Source organism: Coccinella septempunctata, chromosome 2 (assembly GCF_907165205.1).
Source record: "Coccinella septempunctata chromosome 2, icCocSept1.1, whole genome shotgun sequence".
In the NCBI taxonomy this organism is placed as follows: domain Eukaryota; kingdom Metazoa; phylum Arthropoda; class Insecta; order Coleoptera; family Coccinellidae; genus Coccinella; species Coccinella septempunctata.
In genome coordinates this window covers 31,113,283-31,133,159 of record NC_058190.1, presented here as the reverse complement: position 1 = coordinate 31,133,159, position 19,877 = coordinate 31,113,283, and the positions used below count along the sequence as shown (strand labels likewise).

The 19,877-nt window shown below is 34.4% G+C and overlaps 1 protein-coding gene across 2 annotated transcripts in view; it reads right to left on the bottom strand.

Annotated features, from left to right (window-relative positions):
* The window catches only part of LOC123306880, a 306,081-nt gene extending 292,765 nt beyond the window's left edge, over positions 1-13,316 (bottom strand). The window contains exon 1 of one of the 2 annotated variants that reach the window (XM_044889060.1): positions 13,051-13,316. The gene's annotated coding sequence lies outside the window, so the exon portion shown is untranslated. The remainder of the gene's footprint in view (positions 1-13,050) is intronic. The other variant, XM_044889061.1, reaches the window with a different exon arrangement.
* Between the last annotated feature and the right edge of the window lie 6,561 nt (positions 13,317-19,877).

Below are 19,877 nucleotides of genomic sequence, written 5' to 3'. Positions count from 1 at the left end.
CGCTGTTTCGTGTTTCCATAGCATCTTCATGTGGATGACGACGCAACACGTGTCGTGGTTTGAAACTCAATTTGTGAAAATCATATAATCTGTGTTGAGTTCAACTATGGAGTATGAGAATAATTATTCATTTATTTCGTTTTTTTTTTCGACAAAAAACAACATTTGCCTACCTCGTTGGAAATAAAGAGGAATTGTTTTAAAATTCAAGTTTTCATCCGAAGAATACTTACAGATGTCAAAAGAAAAAAAAACATTCGGTTTCCAAAAATGAATTAAAAAAAATTTCTTTTAATGATTATTTACACTTTCACTCTAAGGAATAACAAAAAGGGGCGGATTTATATTATTAGCCCAGGGGCGCATCTTTGGCTAGGCGCGGCCCTGTTTTTTTACCTATAAAAAATAGTTTTCTGCTACCTATTATGAGTATGTTTTCGAATGCCATTTCTTAAAGCTATATTTTTCAATTTTATGAAATTTCAAACGTCAAACTCAATTTGTTCATCAGATAAAAAAAAAATATATTTTGGAATGCCAAAATTCACAATTTAAAAAGAAATGGTTTCCTGATATCATATAGGAGGTGATCCCACTATTGCCTACGTGCGATATTTGGAATTGGGACCAATGATAGTATAGTTGAAGCTGTTTTGAAATACGTTTTAATCAAATGAAAAACATATTCACTTAGTCACAAAAAGAGTTACTCGTTTAGGCAAAGGTGACACACACATATTAAGCGTCCTTTTTGTCAGTGCCTGCACACATCTCATGGCCAAAGATTATAGAGTTAGGTTAACTAACCTAACCTAACACTGTAATCTTTGCTCATGGCACCAACGAAAACCATTGAACTGGAACGGCATCTCGATGCAGGCAACCAAACTGAGGAAGACTGAAAGGGAAGATGTCCAGCAATATATCTCTCTCTGCGCACGGTCAATTGGTTTATAACGAACAACAAAAACAACCCGGGACGTTCAAGTGAGACGTTTGATGCGGTTATTAGATTGGTTGCCGAACTATTAGAAAAAGATGGGTGGCTCTACATCTTCTGTCTCAGTTGGACTCACTTTTCGTCGTATTTCGGTACCTAAAAGGCCCTTCCAGTTCTTTTAGAGTTCAATGACGATATGACGAAAACACATGTTGCATATGTAGTTGTTGTAGAATTTCAGCAGCTTGGGGATAGTATTAGTACAGACATCTGCAGGTAGATGAGACTGTCTACTTTAATATGATATAAGAAAAACCCTACTATGCGATATTAGGAACTAGGATCCTACGCGATATTATACGACTTTCCTTTACCTCTTGATAATCTTGACATTCCATTTTTGAATTGCCTCAATTATTTCATGGAGTTGAATCCTTCATTTTCGAATTAGTTGATGTTTATTGAATATCTTTTCACCCACAAAGAATACATTTTTTTTATTTGCTATGCATGTGTAACCTAACTCATTCCGTTTTGGAATAGTCGTGAAAAATCAGGATTGTCCTTTCAAAAAATGATCGACGTTATCATATCTCAAATTTGGACACACTGCATAACATTTTCTTACATCAAGAAGAGCACAATTTGAAAAGAACTGCGTGTGTCAGAACAAAAGAACTCAATTAAATAAAAAGTCAATTATTAAATATATATTGAAGAAAATATTTGCTACCCTGAATCTCCAAAAACCTATCTAACCCGCTTGAATCCCAAATCTCCTCCCAGGCAATTCAACAACAAATTTTTGCGGGATAACAGAATATGTCAGCCCTGAGTTGAACTTTCTTTGCAAAGATTCGCAAAGTTTACTGATTTGGGGATTAACGGGAGCTATATAACTTTTCGGTTTCCGTTGTACCTCCCGAAACCAAACCAAACGGCCGGCTGATTGGAGATTTTGTTCTGAATAATAACTTAGGGCAGCGTCAATGGAATTCCCTCTGGGGGGTAATTCCCTGAACAACCCTGAATTCCAATCAATATTAAATGTGAGGCGTGTTAGAACATTCTTTCTATTCGATGTTTCTGTGACATTTTAGGAAAAGCTGTTTCCGATTTGACAACATTGTCAGATTATACTGTTCAATAGTTTGTATTTGGTTATTAACATGAATAAATTAATTTGTAATGAATTCATCTCCTTCTGAAAATTTCGTGTTGGTAAAGTCTGAGACTATTGGTGCTTGTTAATTTAATAATTATTTCAGTAGAAAATTTATTCCCCAGAAATTGTAGTGGCCTATCAGTCAAACACAATATGCATTCACATACATGATTCATATTCATTAGATGACATTCGATATACATGTTCAAGTTCTAGGTGATATGGATATCTGATAGTTATGATATTCAGAATCTTATTTTGAATATGATGACCAATTATTTGAAAATTATTTACTCGGATGAGAATTGATTATTTCTTCGAAATCTCCCAAAAGTTGAACACAAAATGATAAAGAGCTCATCAGAAGAGACAAGACATAAATTTCTAACCTACCATAATTATCCTAAGTAACTCTTAAAGAATCATAAATGGGTCTCGCCTTCTGGCAGATGAATGATAAACGAAATTATTTATAGAACCTGAATCGAACAAGCAAGCCTCCATCATTCAAAGTATTAAAAAAAATTCCTCCTCGTCGAGAAAAATTAGATGCTGACCATGCTTCCGATCACATTCGACCTCGTCAGAGCAACACATCTCATACCCCGACAAAAATGGAATGAACTCTTATTCGATGTCATGTGATAGTATCATTTCATTCACTAATTTTATAGCTGTCAAATTGACATACCTTTCGACTGGGTATTACTTCAAGAGGGGTTGGGAAACCGAAAAATTTTATAAGAAAAACTGGGCTTATTTCTAGATCCAATCCTTAAATCATTGAGTGATTTCTTGAATGCTCACTACTAAAACACAGCTGCATTCGCCATTTTGCAATAGTACAGGGTGTCCGAGTCATAGTGTCCGTAAACCTTATTGTGGAAACTAAAGGATAAAGAAGGAAAAATTGATTTCAAAACTTGTCTGTAATCGATTGAACTTTCATTTTTTATAATCCACCTTAATACAGGGTGTTCCGTTTTTTCTCTATTGGTATCAACTTTCTCATTTGTATATTATTGCATTTTTGAATTCCTAGTCAAATTTTAAGGTAGCTTTGGTAAGACAACCATGGTCTTATATAGCACCGATTCTGAGATATTCGACTTTTTCCTAAAATTTTTACTGCTGTAGGTATTCACAAAAATAGCTGATACTAGTTTTCTAATGATTATATATAAAACCAAATTTTGCCCAGTTGTTGTCAACATTGGATCCTACGTTACATCTCTATTTTCATCAATTTGATATACAGGCTCTTCGAAAATTAAAGTTAAAAATTCAAATAGAAATTCTATCAAAACTAAATTTTTTCTGATGGTAACCTATATTTTTTTCTTGTTCATCATGTAGTCCAATTTGAAATGATCAAAAAATCTAATTAAACTTTTTCTGTAGGACGAAAAAGTGCATTTTCCCATAAGAACCAACCATAATTAGTGTTGCTGCTTTTAATTTTTTGATTAATTTAATTAACTAGATTGACTAATGAAAGACAAAAAGACTGTTTTACATATAATCAGTACTCGCTTCCAATAGAATTAAATCATTTCAATTTTAAAAGGAGACTTAACTAACATATACATTTTTCTCAAGATAATCAAGTAGTTGTCTGACAACACAAAATAAAACTCAAAAATACACAATTATGTGTATTTTTGAGTACCTTTTGGTAACTACCAAATTCTATCAGCTCAATTAATTAATTATCGTTGGTTTTTACGGGAAAATGCACTTTTTCGTCCTATTTCTGAAATTATTCACTCTACAGAAAGAGTTTAGATTTTTGCTCCTTTTAACCTGCTCTATATGATGAACAAAAAAAATTTAGGTTGCCATTTGAAAAAATGTTTTGATTGAATTTCTATTTGATTTTCAACTTTAATTTTTGAAGACCCTGTATATCAGATTGCTACAAATAGAGACGTAACGTATGATCCAATATGTTGACAAGAGCTGGGCAAAATTTGGTATTGATACATTCATTAGAGAATCGGCTATTTTATGGCCATATGCACCGTTTCATTCAACTAGATTTACCCCCGGTTTCATAAAGCTCGATCGGGGAATCAACGCTTGATTGACAGATAAACGTCAATTTGTTTTCAATCAATAATTCAGCCATAAGGATTCGGAATTCAATTCTCGAATCAAATTATGATCTATATACATCTATTCAATGATTCTAAATTGCTTCTTGTTCAATATATATAGGAATGAAAAAGTTTTAGTGAGTTCGTTTTTGAAATCCAGTGACTGTCAAATCGTTGATCGGAGAGTAAGAGTTTTATGAAACCCGCTGTAATTCTTTAAACATCCTTTCATTCCATAGAGATTCTATGCTCAAACGTCGTTTTGGAGCTTAAGCTTTGTTCAATCAAACGGTGCATACGGCCATTAGTGAGCACCTACAGCTGTCAAAATTTTGGGAAACAGTCGAATATCTCAGAGTTTATGACTTTGCCAATATGCTTGCACATCTTATCACATTCATTGTTGTCGATGTTGAAGATAACCTTAACTATCCATTCATACTAATGACAAAATTAGAAACGTTTTCCATTTTTGAAATAGAGCTTTGATCTCTCGGCCTGAGGAAGGTGAGAAATAAACCACCGAAACGTCGCCATAGAGATCTAGGTTTTTATTGTTCCTTCAACCGATATCAACATTCTTAATCTCAGAATCGGTACTATATAGGACCATGGTTGTCTCACCCAAGTTACCTTAATATTTGACAAGGAATTCAAAAATGCAATAATATACAGGGTGTTCTATTTAATATGAGAAAGTTGATAACAAAAGGGAAAAAAACGGAGCACCCTGTATTAAGGTGGGTTATAAAAAATGAAAGTTCAATCGATTACAGACAAGTTTTGTATTTAACTTTTTGTTCTAGCTCCTTTAGTTTCAACAATAAGGTATAGGGACACTTTGACTCGGACAGCCTGAACCTATACTTGATAACAGTAATTTTGTTGTTTGCAAATTATCAAAAATAAGTAGGTATTAGAAAATGGAGAAAGATGTGAAACTATTATTTACAGATGGTTGGTTCATATCAATCAGAATTCGTCTACCTCAGCTATTCAAATATTTTTTTATGATTTCGAGAAACTACGAAAATTCTATACACAAATAAAATTGAATTGACCATAAATAAAGATATAGCGGTTTGAGGGTAAACAAGCTTTCCCAAGATGAATGGATAATCCTGAAACACCTCATAGAAGAGCTATTGAGCAAACTGAAAAAAATACCAAACAAAATATATCATCATGAGAATAAAAATTTCTCCTTTGTATTTCCTTATGTTCACTTTACTCATTTTTTGATATCGCAGAGGATATATTATTCACTAATTTTGAGCCTTGGAAGAAATATGTTAAGGATAAAGAAAGGTCGGGAAATATAATCTAGAAATTTGATCACAGATTGAAAAGTTAAATAATTATTGTTCAGTGCACACGGCTATAAAAGGGATATTTGGAATAGAACATGAATATTCTAAAACACATCCTTTCAGATTCTCACGGGAATCCTCATATTTTTGAAAAATAAATATAATTTGAGAGATTGCTGGAAAATATATTGTCTCTTATTTCAATTCAAGATAAACTTGAAATTTTCTAATTTCCTAATCAATTGACATTTATTCCGTATCTGACATTTTATGCATCAAATACCCATACTGTGAATTACTCGGTGAATTACTACACCATACTGATTTTAAATACAACCAATAATGACCATCCTTACATTTAGGTTTGTTAAAATAAAAAAAACTAGTGGAAACAAACTGATGGGATAAAAATGCAATACCACGAAAATATTTCGAAATAAATTCTAGATGAAGGCACAATGAGAAACCAGAATTCGAGCCAGAATGGAAACACACAAGAATATCCAACAAAAATGATTCAATATAGAATGTCAGCTTTATGAATGCAGTAACTCTTTGAACTTTAGAAGGTTTGAAATTGCAAGTATTCGCTGCCTCATAATATGACGTCCGCGGTCCTGAAATATTCAATATCACTTCTCGAAAACGAACCTGCTAATTCAGCAATTGTTAGGAGCTGTTTTCATTAAACCCAAACAAGGGTTTTCCATTTGGCTCGCGTTAACACCCGAACTGATATCATGAAGTTTTATGAGACCTGCAATTTAAATTCACGCTACATTATTATTATTCAATACTTTATTGCATTATTCATGAAAGATCTGAAGATACTAGATATCCGACGAAAACTTCATGATGATAATTTTTTGAGGGCCTGAAACATTTTTGCCCACTTGCTTGTACCTGGTGAATATTTTAATTTTGAATTTCAAATTGGAATACCCTAACAGGTTTTCTGTTAAGTCGAAATCTGGAGCATGAACTCGTCAACTCGCCTTACAGAAATTTACGGAAAGTGGTAGAGCCTTTTGCATCATTCGATGTTGGGTATAGTGAAGAATCAACTTGATTAAAAGATTTGTGTTAAAAGCAGGCATTTTTCTTGAAATTTTTTATGGGTTTTCTCTCCTAACATCCTAAACACAAGCAGTGAAAATCTCAGAGTGCAAACTGATAAGGGGCATTTTTTCTTCAGAATCTTTGATCCTGATGGAGAGGATCAGAAATAAAGCAATGGAAAGATATCACACTGCTGATCGAGAGGGAAGAAGATTCAAACCAGGGATTCTAATGCACGGAAGCAATAAGCTCCGCAAGCTAGTTTTGATCAGGCCCATTTTGACCCAATCAATCCACCCTCGCGAAATTTTTTCTCAGATAAGGCCAATATCGTCGGAGATTTTCTATTCAAACTGGTTTTTCGATGTTTTCGACCAATATCTTCATTCATCCGTACAACGAAACGGTGAAAAATATAAATTAGAATAATTGTACTATCTCATTGAGTTCTCAAGCAAGGAGAACATAAACATCCAAGAACAGGTTACCGAATTTGTAACTATCTTGAGATATATAGGGTGTTCATGAGTCGTTGGCCATAAGCCTAATGGTGAATGCAGGTCATCCAGGCCTTTCAGAAAACTTGCTTGTTTTGTATCCTAAGGCTATTAGTTTCGGAGATACGGGGTGATTCATGAATATTGGCCGGCGTTAGCCATAACTCTGTACTGCAAGGTCAAATTTCTATAAAATTTTATGGGTTTATTCACTTCAGAATACTTCTTCAAACGGCTCATGAAATATCAATATGTTCAGGGCAGTACTCAGAATCATGATTTTTTTTCATTCAAGCCCCAAAATCTATATTTTTTACAACCCTTACAGAAATTTCGTTATTGACATGTGAAACTACATAATTCATTCTAAGAAATTCAATTTTCACTTTGCATGGCACACTTGTCACAAGGGAATGAGAACCGGACGAATTAATGTTTTATGTATTTTTTCCGAAATGCAGTCCTGTTTTTATTCCTTTGGTGATAATATTTATTGTCCTTTGCGGAGACTCTGAATTATTTCAAAAAATTTGAATTTAATAGAAATTCAATTCTTCTTCATTTCAAACCCTCAGCACATACTGAGTGTTCACAAAAAAGAAGGTAGCGCTTAAAATCAGGCTATTTATTGCCCTTCTTATCATATCGGGATTTTGTTTAACATCTGCACAGGCTTCTTTTATCCTCTGCCGCAAATGCTCCCGTGAAGTCAGAAGTGTCAGTCACTTTTTCACGCACATTCAGTGGGAACTGAGGGTTTAAAATGAAAAATTTTAAGAAATCTAAAATCTCGACCGAAGACAATGAATAATATCACCAAAGGAATAAAAACAGGACCGCATTTCGAATAAATGACATAAAACATGAATTCGTCCGGTTCCTTCATTGTTGTTTTATGAAAGGAAATAAAATGATTAAGGTTTTTCGGAACAATAAATTTTAATAGTTATGTGTGGTATGAAGCAAATACATTTTCCAAGAGGGTTTACATCATTTGTATATAAGTTCAATATGTAATTTCAAGAATTCACAGCTCGACTTTGCATACGTTTAAACACTTTTTTACGAACACTCAGTATGTGCTGAGGGATTAAAAAGAGGAAGAATTGAACAGAATTCAAAATAATTCAGAACCTCGGCAAAGGATAATAAATATTATCACCGAAGGAATAAAAACAAGACCGCATTTCGAAAAAATGACATAAAATATGAATTCGTCCGGTTCCTATTCCCTTGTGACATGTGTGCCATGCAAAGTGAAAATTGAATTTCTTAGAATAAATTATGTAGTTTTTCATGGCAACAACGAAATTTCTGTAAGGGAAATAAAAAATATAGATTATGGGGCTTGAATGAAAAATCATGATATTCTGTGTACTGCCCTGAAAATATCGATATTTCATGAACTGTTTGGAAGAGCTTTCTGAAATGGACAAACCCATAAAATTTGATGGAAATCGGACCTTGGATTCCAGAGTTACGGCTATCGCAAATTTAGGTCAATATTCATGAATCACCCCGTATCTCCGATAAACTAATAGCCTTAGGGTACAAAATAAGCAAGTTTTCTGAAAGGCCTGGATGACCTGCATTCACCATTGGGCTATGGCCGACGACTCATGAAATACCCTGTATGTGTAAAATGTTAAGATACTTCCAGGAACTTGAATTATCAACTTCAAGTATAAATCGTTTCTTATAAACTCAAGAAAAACTCTTCATTTGCACATCTAGTTCTTACTCTAGAAACTGTCATGCTCAAACTTACTTAATAACTGAAAATCTTCTACAACTGTCATATTCGAACCATAGATCTTAATTGTTAGATAAAAATGTAATACCAACTTGACAATTTGTTATCTCCTAAGACGAAAATATAAGCACCACAACAATAACCCTCGAGAGTTAGCCCATTCTAGAAAGAATGAACGAAGGATGAAGTTTCCAACTAGTACCTTATCCAGAGATATGTGGAAAAGTGTCCCCTGAGAACCTCAATCCGGCAAATCTACAAAGGTTAAGCTAAACGACAACCTTTCAGAAATCGTCCATTCGCTGAAAAGCGAAAGGATATCCGATAGCGCTAGAATGTCAGGAAATGGCTTTTAGCACTCATTCTATAAATCATGGCTCGAATGAATCCAGAGATGGCATACTTATATGAGATATTTGGAAAAACATAAACGGTATGTCGTTTACGACAGTGCTCATTCCAATGTAAAAAGTTGAATTCGAACCAATTTTTTTATTATTTTTATGGATTGAAAATATGTTTACGTTTTTTAATGGTGTGATATAGATTTCAGAGTATTGCACACAGGGAGAGGATTTTTATTTGAAACTGAAAATGACTAAATACATGTCCATGTAAAGATTCTTCGTTGCCCTTTATTGCATTGCATTGGTTATCGAATGCTTTTGTGAATTATTTAAACTAATCTTATCCTTCCATTCTGTCAAATAGTAGAACCAATCGGAATGGATTATGTCACAAAAGATACAAAATGGAAAACATAATGGAAAAATACAAACCACCTAATATGGCATTCATTCTTACTCCCTGTCAAAAAGAAATTCGCTTCTTACATATGGGGATAAATGTTTCTCTGAATTTCATGTTTTTGTCGTGGCTTTTCACTTAGGAGCAAAAAATGTTTGTCACTTCAAAAATGAGTGATTCTAGTGATATAAAAATAATTAAACCTTTAATATAATCAATTTTTGGGATGAATCTGAAAACTTTTCATTTTCAAAGAAACATTCTGTTACACTGTTGAAAATAAGCACACAAGACCAGGATACACATAATTGAACTTGTTTTCTCATCCGTCTCAAAAGGCTCATTAGCGATTTCAAAAATCTAAACGGATGATGATAAACCTCGAGGGGAACATGCTGTCCCGAGTGTAAAGAAAAAGGGTGGAGTTAATACAAGAGTAGACTGACAAGAATGATGCCGTGAAATAATATTTCTCAACGAACACAAGCCAAATTCTGAAAAAACACAAGTTTCTAGCTATTCGGGCTATTTGAATAATAAGCTTTACGATGATTGTTCATCGTGTTGGATGATTCATTAAAACTGGGGATTGGAGTATTTCAGAAACCCTACATCAGTATATCCTATACTATATTCTCCATGCAGCCAATTCTTCTGTATGTGTTAACTGATTTAAAAAACTTAGGCTCAATTTGAAGGGAATAAAACTTAGGATTTTCTAAGCAATTGTTTTGAATATTTGAACTGAAAACTAAAGGTCGTTAAATAACCTTACAACACCTAATTATGAAATTTTTAAAACTAAAACCATCTCATAACGCCAATCGAATGATCTACGACCCGCGTTGACGTTTACGTAAATCAACAATTTAATGAACTAGAGAAGGTCTTAGAATATAAAACTAAGTTCAGCTGGCTAATAAGTTTATACTCATAACTATCTATGAATGATGAAGTTAGATACATACGGTTCTAATGCATGAAATGCCATCAGTACCTAAGCAAGATTGCTTTAGAGCGACAACATAGTAGAAAAATAAACCCCATAAAGATTGTACCTGATAGTCTGCAGGCTTGAAAAAGTTACAGACACAAACACCTTGAAATCGAGGTTTTGTCAGGGTGCCTCCTCTAGAAATTTTTTTCATTGAAGAACAAATATTCATTCATGTTATTAACTTTCCGAGTTGCAATTATCTGTTCTATGAATTTCCACCTGAAGAAATTTCTCGAAAAGTCTCGCCATTGTCTACAATTCGTATTCTGGTGAAATTGAAAAAAGACGTTCGTTAAGTGCTGCTATCTTTTCTACGAGTGGAAACTTCTGTAATATCCGTAACTTTTACTTATCGTTCAAGTGTTCCGGAACCACCCCACATTCTGCGGTAGTCTTTCCCCCTTCACGCCTTATACACTTGGCGAGAAAGTCCCGTGGTATAAACTCCTCTTAGCACGTTCACTGCCAAGCTCGAGTTGACTCGTGGTCGGTAGGTAATCTGTATACCACGGTGCCAACCACGAGTTATCTCGTTTTTGAGAAACTAACAACAACAAAAACAAATCTCTTTATTTCAAATCACTTTACCAACGGCAAATACATAGGCTATATAAAATGAAACAGTGTCACAATACATAAATTAAGATATAAACTCTGATATAGAATAAGGTTCCAATTCTAGTAACATTGTATTGCAGGACCCATGTCGTGTAAATTCGTTGTGTGTTTTAATTTAAATTTGTGGGGCTCGTCGTCTCCAATACAGTAGGTACTAAAAGATGTTGAACATCATAAAAAGTACTTCTTTTTATTGTATCAGTACATTAGCTTTTCTTCGCACGCAGGACAGAAAAAGCGAACAATTGTCCTACCGTCGCGCCCGAGAAGCGTTTTTAAGGAAGAAATTTGGCAGTCAACTTGTTAATGGCGTGGATTGCGCATCAGACTCGTGCAGACGAAATTAACACCCAATCGTCAACAGGCTTTATCTTCATCTATGTGTGTTCCAGCTCTCATATTCGAGAGCCCAACGATATCTTGCACGCCGCTGCTCCCTACTCAATCGCAGGCGCCTGGCGGTTCTTCTTGATGTCAAATTGAAGCAATGCCAGCTTTTCCGAATTATTTGAACAGAAACTATCCTACTAAAAGTTTCCTGATTGAGCCATTAATTTAGAATGCTCTGAAGAGGGGATTTCACCATGCATTAAACGTTTCAGCCGATCTTTTGTCTCGAATCTCTACTTCATGTCTTCATGTGTGTTTTTATCTATCATTTTTCAAAATTCATCATTTTCGAAGGTTTGTGTATGTTCTTCAACAATACTCCGTATTTGATACAGGAGTAGACGCGATGTTTCATTCCAGTGTTTAATTGTTTTTGATGCGTTTCATTGGTTGGTGAAACATCAAAATACAAGACATGGCAGAGATGTCCACATCACAACCAAATGGGTTCTCAGTATAATATTGAGCTTCAATCAATCAAAAACGCATTTGTGCTGTTTATCCGTTGCCAAAATTAATGGCTGAGAAAGTCTACAGATACTTTCATGGGCAAAATTCTTTGGACCTGACCTCTGTTATGCCATTATTTGTGAAATCTGTCAGAAGAACACGCCGAACTGCTGAATCTCAATAGTATATAGTCCAGCTTCAGATATCTCGAATAGCTCAACACGACCTCACTTTTACATCTAAAGCATCCATATTATGGGATTCTGCCACCGGACGATTTCCTGGAGCTTTAACCTCTAGACCTTTCAGTGTCGTTTTACTTTCTACACTCCATTAGTCGAAGGTAAACCCCTTTTTTAAATCGTTTTGATCATTTCAGTGGAAAAAATAAAAGAACCTCATTATTATTGAATTGACACTACAAGAAAGCTTTTAACAATAATATACCCTACTGTATTAGGGATCCAAAATTCCTTGATTATGATCACATTTTCTGAAAAGGCTATCGTATATTTTCCATTTTATTTTATCTCTGCTATATTTTAAAAAACGAAAAAATCGAACAAATCGGGATCATACCAAAATTTATATCATTTGAGACGTTCAGTATATTGACAATTAATTGAAAAAAATTTCAGCGTTAAGCAAGGAAAAATCGCAATATTTGTGCCCAGTCCATCATAATAATTTGATAACAATCGTGGAACTGAATTGATGATCCACCTCAATCTTCTTTAGTTCTAGGCGTATTATTATTTTATGACCGATCATATAATACCTAATGATTTTATTGCTATAGCAAATACGGTAATCAAAAGGAAAATATGTTCCCTGACAAATCCTGGAAAAACTGAAAAAAATTTAGATAGAAAACATTCAAAATATTGTGCAGTCAAACATTATTTTCTGAGAAAAGTATTCTCAATGACTGTTTCAGTATATTTTTGTTCAAAATAAATTCATGAATCAATTGGATTTCATTTCAATAGAAGACAAACACATAATATATTGATATACAAGCACATTACCCAGTGTGAAGAACAATGAATTTCTTAGGGGCATTTTCCAAGGTCAATTTCTCGACTTCGTGAATTGTGTAGAACTTCGTTTTCGACACTTTACGTCCACTCTCAACTAAACAAAAATTTTCAAAAACATCTCTCAACCCAACTCAGTCAGAAAATAAACCAAAACAATATCCCAGTTTCATTTCACATAAATGCCAAAAAGTTTTTCATCACCCAGGTTCTTGTCGTGAATAGTTCACATGGTGCAGCGCGTTTCAAACTCGGCGGACCATCTTCATCGTATCCCTCATCACCGAGTACGATTTTCCGAAAGAACTGAGAACTGCGAAGGAATTTCCCTTCTATATAGGGTAGGCCGCGCACGCGTCGCGCGGAAAAACGTGATTTTGCGGTAGGTTGTCAGACTTACTATCAGTTTTTGATAACTATGGAAAAAGCGACTGAATAAGGTTTCAGATCCTCGCACGGGGAGGTCGACGATCGAGAAAGTGGAAAATCTTGGGTAGTAGACGCTCTATTGCATTTTCCGATGAGTTCTAGCAGGGGAAACGCTGCACATTAGACAGCGGAAACTATTGTGTTTTTCGGTAGCTTTCCGGAGGACAAAGGAGGGTCGATCGTCCAATATCTCATCAAGTATTTCTCTCGAAGGAAATGGATTGCGAAAATTGCAATGAGTTGACAATGAATTATAAAGGTCATTGTTACATTGAATGGAGGGGATTAATAATAATAGATGAAATATCAATTTGCAGATCGTCACGTTCATTGGTAACCACTACGCAGCGCATCTAATGGAGGATCAATTTGAAATATTACGAGGATATATTGAAAAATTCTCCGCCTATAAAACCAAACAAAATGCTAATGTCAAAATATTTTGTTACTCAACATATTCTCCTCTTAATTGGCTACATTTATTACAGCAAACCTACGACGTCTCCAGACCTTTCAAAAAAAAAATTTCTTCTCTCTGCAAACCAGACCTCCATAGCTTTTATTACCTCTTCGTTGGAAGAAAATTTTACGACCTTTTAAACTTTTTTTCAGTTGAGAAAAGAGATGATAGTCAGAGGGAGCCAAATCTAGTGGAAAAGGGGGGTGTTCTAGTAATTCAAACCCTAAATCACGAATTTTTTGGATGCCAACATGAGATTTGTGTGCAGGGTCGTTGTCCTGCAAAAACAAAATACCTTTGGATAGCCTTCCGCGTCTTTTTTCTTTAATTTTTTCCTGTAGAGTGGTTAGTAATATCGAATAGAATTCTCCGGTTATTGTTCTACCCTTATCCAAAAACTCAACCATAACACAGGCCAACAAAATGAAGAAAAAAAATTTGGTGCCGGAAATCTAACATCTGATTTTAGATGTTTTTAATGTGCTGATTCCAAAAATGCCACCAGATTTTTTCTATCAGCTCTAGTTTCTGAGATACACGTTACAGATTACAGGTTAAATGGTATATTTTTTTCTGATAAAGGACAACAAATGTGTTCTTTTACATAACGGTAACAAAGATGGCTCAATTCCTATTGGTCATTCTACTAGCATGAAGGAAAAATATGAAACAATAGCATTAGTTTTGAGAAAAATTAAATACGAAGAACATCAGTGGTCAATTTGTGTTGATTTAAAAATGATTAACTTCCTCCTTGGACAGCAGAGTGGTTATACAAAATATCCTTGTTTTTTGTGCCTTTGGGACAGCAGAGCTAAAAATGAGCACTGGGTTAACAAAAATTGGCCTTCAAGAGATGTCATGATTCAAGGAATACAAAACGTGATCAACGGACCTTTGGTTTCAAGAGAAAAAATCTTAATTCCGCCCTTGCATATCAAGCTAGGCCTAATGAAGCAATTTGTGAAGGCTTTAAATCGAGATGGAAATTGTTTTGGGTATTTGTCACGTAAATTTCCTGGCATTAGCACGGAAAAACTAAAAACTGGTATATTTGATGGTCCTCAAATAAGGCAACTTGTTAAAGATCCACAATTCACCACATCAATGAACGAGACTGAATCTAACGCTTGGGGTTCATTTGTTCAAGTAGTACAAAATTTTCTTGGCAATCATAAAGCAGAGAATTACGTAGAATTAGTGGAAACTATGCTTTCAAATTTTAATATTCTCGGCTGTAACATGAGTATAAAAGTTCACTACCTCCACAGCCACCTAGATCGTTTTGCAGAAAACTTAGGTGATTGTAGTGAAGAACAGGGGAAAAGATTCCATCAGGATATTAAAACTATGGAAGATCGTTATCAAGGACGATGGGATAGCCACATGATGGCGGACTACTGCTGGAGCCTTCAGCGAGACTGCCCTAGTAAACTCCATTCTAGAAAATCGTATAAAAATTTTTTTTTATGTGATTAGTGACTAATGTAATTATGTGAATTAAGTTTTTGCAATAAATACTTAAATCCATGTGTCTTTGTTTTTTTTAACTGTCAATAGTAATATTATATATTATAACAGTTATAACGTAAATTATATACACAATTTTTTTGAAAAATCTCAAAAACTAGATCTGATAGAGAAAATCTGAGAACTTTTTTACATTCTGCATCCAAAAATTACTCAGGAACAGTTAAAAAATCGCAGGCACCAAAATGTGTGTTGGCCTGCGTAATTACTCCATGGCAACCCCAAAAAACTGAAGCAAGAACATTTCCGGCACATTATTGGACACGAAACTTGGAAACCAGAGTGTCGCCATTTCATCAATTGTTGCTTTGTTTCTGGATCGTAGAGATGTACCCAAATCTCATGCATAGTAACAATTCGGTTTAAGAAGTCTACATCGTTTTCAAATCGAGCACAAACCGAAGCGATGCTTCTACCCTTGCACGCTTTCTGTCAACATTCAAACATTTGGGGATCCATTTTGCAGCAATTTTCTCATATCCAAATTGACGTGAACTATATGATGAAAGCGTTCGTATGAAATATTCAGTGCTTCAGATATCCGTTTCAGTCCAATTCGACGGTCTGATAAAATCATGTCATAAACTGCATCGATATTTTCGGGGACTGACACAGAAACTGGTCTTCCCGATCGGTCATCATCTTCAATGAAGCTTGCAGTCCAATTTTTCACGGTCGCATACGAGAGACATTGATCACCAAGGGTATTAAGCATATCTTCGTAAATCTGCTTACCTCTTAACCTTTTTAAATACAGGTAGTTGATTATGGCTCGATACTCCAATATTTCGATTTTCACAATTTCGGTGGACATATTCCTTCGAATTTATTGCGTAACTCTGGTTTACTTTTTTGACCTCAAACTTCACCCTGACACTTCTAATGAGTTATTTTTCGTTGCTGTGGTAAAGCAATATTTTTTTTATGCATGTAACTGGTCTAGGCTAACTAGATATCAATACATCCTTGTATATGGCTTTGAAATAGTAGAAATTATGTACCAAGAACGAAAAACTGTCTATTATATATATAGTCAATCCTGTAAATTGATAGCCGAGAATATAGAGGGTTTTTGCTAAGATGCATATTACTGTAAATCCACCGTAGATGACAATTCCCTCATCTTAGGAAGAATGTTACCCAAATCCATATCGCTATCACTATCCATTCTTGATTATAATGAATAGGTAGGTACTAATATTCAAACCACGATCTTAATTCCCTCGTAAATTGTAGCGGAGTTCATAAAGAATCCGTTTGACAAGTGCAAAATGACAGTTGTTGTCACAGCCACTTATGTTTTGATCAAATCCTGGCTCTCGAAATTGATTAAATCGCCACTCTCGCATCTGTAACTATGACAGGAACAGAGCAGACGAAAAGTGTTTAAGGACGAAAAGTAAATACGGCCAAAAAGTATTTGTCTTCAGAAATAGTTGACTTTCCGTTCGAAAATAAATACGTAAAATGTATTATTTATTTAGGTGGACGAGAAACAAATTTTCTACGCTCTCGATATTATTTCATACTGGAATGTTTCTTGGACAAAAAATGGTAGTTAGTAATTTTGTAAAACCGGTAATGAAAAAGTATAATAAGTAAAAATCACCAAGGATGAAAATGCTGACTCCCATGAACATAATGTAGGCGTTTTGGGGCCATTAGGGAATTTTTTCAATAGGTCTCCATAATGGCTACAAGCTGCAAGACACTGAATTCATACTTTCTTATCTTTAGCACCTAGAGAGTTCATAAATACGACCAAAGACAATTCTGTAATTAATACATATCACAAAATTCCTTGGGATTCGAATGAACTTTTTATGTTTGCAAGCAGAATGCATTCACTTTTTACTGTTAGGTTATACAAAAAATATTTGAACGCTAAATCTTTCAGATTATTTTTGCAATATTTTAATCCAGGTTGACATTTATTGTATGTATATATATTTGAGCTAGTAGTCAACAATCAAAATAAATAATAATAAAATAAATGTCAGGAATCGGACTATATACCATCTACCTTACAAATTTTCTCATGTTTTATTATTATTACCAATGAAATGATTCAGAAGAAATGTGTTCGATACAAAAGAGAACATTACGAACAATGAATAAAAAGAAATATATAAGAAAACTGGAAAAGAATTATTTTCAATTTCTATTGAAAAGAGAAAAATTTTTCCTGTATATGAAGAGATTGATATATCATCTTGATTAGATAATTTCGAGTATGACTGACTTAGTCTTATTTTTTACTTTATTGACGGTTGACGGCCTGTTTTAAACGCATCCCCCTATATAAAGGGCAAATCTCCTTTTTCAATGACTTAACTTTTTTAATCTGTTTCACATTGATTATTGAATAGAGTCATAAATTGATAGACATGCTTAAAGATACAGTCGTGAAGAATCATGACGTGACTGAAAATGCAGCTACTCTTTCACGATCAAAATAGCCTACTAAACGTCCCCCGGATTCACTATAGCTAAAGCACTTTTTTACCATATCTTCGAAAACATCAACGCCAATATGGAATGCAAATCCAAGAAGACAAATTTCAACAAGCAGCATATTTCGTACTACACTATCTACCAATGTTTCGCGGTAAAGTACAAAACCCATTTCCCAACGAAATAATGAACAAGTCCCATTCGTTCAGTAAATAAGTCACGTGACGAGTACAAATACGAACATCGGGTATGAATTTCCCCAGAGAAGAGTTTTCGCAAGCAAACATAAATGTTATCACAATTCATCGAACACGGTGGGACCATGTTATACAAATGTAATTAAGCAAGATGTAGCTGAAATACTGATATCGAAGTAGGTATGTGTTATTGGTCGAAACGTTGTTTCCGGAATTTGTCAAATATTTATGTTTCCTCATCCGTCTGTTTGTGTTTGATAGTACAGAATTGCAGTTGAACAGGACATCTTCAATCAAATTTAAGCTTTTCATAATTTACTTATAATAATTTAGATGCTATATAGGGTTGGGCATAAGTCTGGAAAAGACTAATATTCCTCCAGCCCATAACTTAATATGAAAACGCTAAAACTCGTGAATTGATTTTCAATTACCCTCAATTTTGTGGCACTTTCAACCTGCTACATCATATCAATTCCTTTCAAATAGTAGCATATAACATGTGTGGTCCTGGACACCTCACGAAATCATAAAAATGCTGTATAATTTGTAAATTTGTAGAAGTGACACTTACTCCAGCTCCTTATACTAAATTCAATAGGAAAATCATCACTTTCATACTAAGCGAAAAATAAATTATTCAATTGAACATCCTACAATAGCGATAGCCAAAATTGTTTTAGCACTTTTCCTCCCCAATTACCACTGAAAACAAGATTCATCTAGAATCTGCGGAGCCGGTCCTGGATTTTCAGAATTCTGAATATATTTGTTTCTAATGGTACTTCAGGAAATATTCTCAATAGCTCAATACCTGAATGTTAATACATTAAAAATTTTATACCATGCCAATTTTGAATCTGTTCTCATATATTTGGTATTATTTTTTGTGGTAGCAATGCAAGTGTGGAATCAGTATTTGTTGTGCAAAAAAGAGTAATGAGAACCATGTGCAAAATGAAGTTCAGGGACTCTTGTAGAGGCAAATTCAATCTTATGAATATAATGACTGTATATGCCTTGTACATTTATGAATGTCTTTTGTTTGTATTCAAGAATAAAATAAGTTCCAAAACGATGTCAATCATAGCTATTCCACGAGAAACAGAGATCTTTTCTATCCATATCATAGGTTGAGAAGGGACTATACTATATGTGTATCCGAGTTTTTAATAAATTGCCGCATCACATTAAGTGTGTCGAAGGTGTATTTAAGTTTAAGAATTTAATTAAGAGAATTTTGATAGAACTGGAACCTTATAGTCTTGAAGATTATTTCGGTTCTGACAATTTGTACTAAATTGTAAGTACTGATTTTTGACGTCATTTCATCTTTTATGTAATGTTTTATATAAAACTTGAAATAAAGAAGATTTATCTATCTATCTATCTATCTATTCCCCAACAATTTCCATTGATTTGAGATAACTGTTCTTGAAAAAAGAAAACTACCCGTTCTAAGCTTGTGAAGAGGAGAAGGTATTTTTAAATAGCCATTTAGGGAGTAGCCTTTAGAAGAAGCCCCTTAAAAATTCAGAGTTGAAAATGTAGGGGAGTCCCGGAGACTTGCTCAAGTAGGAGACGTGAACCACCTCAAATATTCCAATTCAAATTTCGCGCTACCGGTATCGGAAATAGCTTGCGACATACTCGTAACAAGGCACAACTAGTGGCGGCTCCATTTTGGGCGCCATCAGAACAGTTCGTGCGAGGGTTGAACTTGATTTTGTTCTTAGGAAGTAAGAAAT